The sequence below is a fragment of the Sander vitreus genome, chromosome 14 (assembly GCF_031162955.1).
Source record: "Sander vitreus isolate 19-12246 chromosome 14, sanVit1, whole genome shotgun sequence".
NCBI classification, from domain to species: Eukaryota; Metazoa; Chordata; class Actinopteri; order Perciformes; family Percidae; genus Sander; species Sander vitreus.
The window spans coordinates 3,337,108-3,339,201 of record NC_135868.1 but is presented as its reverse complement, the minus strand read 5'-3'; the positions used below and the strand labels follow the sequence as shown (position 1 = coordinate 3,339,201).

General features: G+C 34.5%; 1 long non-coding RNA gene across 1 annotated transcript; it reads right to left on the bottom strand.

The window, feature by feature from the left end:
• Positions 1-267: 267 nt before the first annotated feature.
• LOC144528840 (uncharacterized) lies at positions 268-1,530 on the bottom strand. Its single transcript, XR_013502936.1, has 3 exons — positions 1,424-1,530; positions 766-838; positions 268-683 (listed from the first exon to the last, which is right to left on the bottom strand). It is a non-coding gene; the product is annotated as an uncharacterized LOC144528840 (long non-coding RNA).
• Positions 1,531-2,094: the final 564 nt, after the last annotated feature.

Sequence of the window (2,094 nt, the reverse complement as noted above, 5' to 3'; positions counted from 1 at the left end):
CTAACTCCATCCGCATATGAAGACCGTGTCATGTGGCTGAAAACACTAGAAAAAGCTTTAACTGGACAAGTCTGCTCAAACCTGCACAGTCCTAATGAAGCAGAATAGCTGATATTTCATAAATATGACCAACAGCAAGGATTTTTCTTTTAATAGCTACTCATTAATATTTCATGTTATCGAGAATTACTCAACTTTAAAAAAAATATATATTAAAGTTATGGGTGACAACTGTATAGCTTTGCAAAACCTTTATTGTAAACCATCTTTAATCATGTGACGACATACAAAATGTTAATATTTCGTTATATTAGACAGATTCACTCGCTGGCCTCTAAATCAAAACATTACATAGTCATCACAGACATTTGGATTCATTATAAATACCTCCAGGAGGGTCATCATTAAACAGCTAAATCAATTAGCATATTAGCTCACAGTATATAAACACAAATCCTTACATTTTCATCACTTTCATGCACAGGATAAGAACTGCACTTAACACCTTCAACAACCTGAGTGGAGTACAGGTGTCACCACAGCCACAACGACTGAAATGAGACTGATTTTGTTGATGAGGGCGGAGGAGGCCGGGGAAGTTGTATTTCCTGCCAGGGCAGTTGTGTTAATTGCCGGTGTCGGTGTTACTGTCGGTGCCACTGTGATCTGTGAGTTGCCAAAAGCTGTTTTGAGTAGAAATTGTTGGATCAGTTTCATATTTCAAATGAATTCAACAACTTAATTAGTGGTGAACGTTTCTCTTACCAACGAACAGAAGGAGGACGACACAAATCTTTGCAATCATGGTGATGATGTTTGAGTTTCTCTTCTCTGCTCTCTGAAAAAAATAAAATCTTCATTACATAAATGCAAAAACTGAAAATATCTTTTTTTCTTCCATTTTAAACGGAATAAGAGTCGTCGTGTTGAATTGCTTCCTGTTTATTTCAGTGCTTCTGTTGAATGTCTATCACTGAGCTGACAAAATAAAATAACTTAAAGCTGCTTATTATTATTAAAAAACAAACGCAACAAACCCACCCAGAGCTACTGCTGGTTACGCTCCGCTATAGATGTGAGGCATGATTGATTATTAACTACTATGATGTCATTTACTTCATTGGCTGACTAAAAACATATCTCAGTGAGCTATTCACATACATTTTATAACTATATTTCATAAAATATATACTTTATTGCAGTTTGAAAACTATATTGATACCATTATTGGGGTAATGGACCATTAACATGTTGAGAAATCCTGCTTTAAATATACACACAAAATTTAAATAAATAAAAAAGAACACACATTTTTAAAAACATGATTTAAAACATGATTTCAACATTCATGCAATCTCCATCTTGGAAAAGAAAATAGCCATTGGTTCATATTGGAGTAATTTATGAACATGAAAGTACTTACAGGGGCTGATTCTCTGTTTGAATGTCGTCCACTGCCGTGAATGAAGTCGTGATGTTTTCTGATTTCAGTTCCTCTTTTATGAGCAAATTACATGAAATGACATCAGTCTGAGGACAAAGACAATGAAATATGTGAAGGTGTGTGTGATGGCTCATGTCAAAGGTGTGATCATGTACAAATAACACAACCATCACACGTTTAGGGATGGTTTGATACGCTATACACGTACCGTCACATTTTTCTGAAATGACATTTCACATTTAAACTGCGACTGGGACTTTGTGTTCTTTTTGTTACCGTTGTACATCATTTACGTCATTGTAGTATTTCAGATCTACATCCATGCTGGACTCTGCACCTAATCACTTCTTGTAAGTCAAGGTCAATTGTTTGATTGCGAATGTTAAAATGGGATCACCTGATCCTCCTTCATTAGTTCAGTGTTATTTTCTAGCTTATGTTGTGCATTATATGTACCTTATTTTACAATTTTTACTATTATTATGAAATGTGTTCTGATTTTCCATCAATTACGGCATTCCTTCACTGTTTTTATGTTGATTCAATGTCAACCTTCCCTTATTGTAGAGAACTTGGTGCTACATTTCTTGTGTGAAAGGTGCTATAAAATATATAAAGTGTATTACTATTATCAAAAATCCATTATCAAT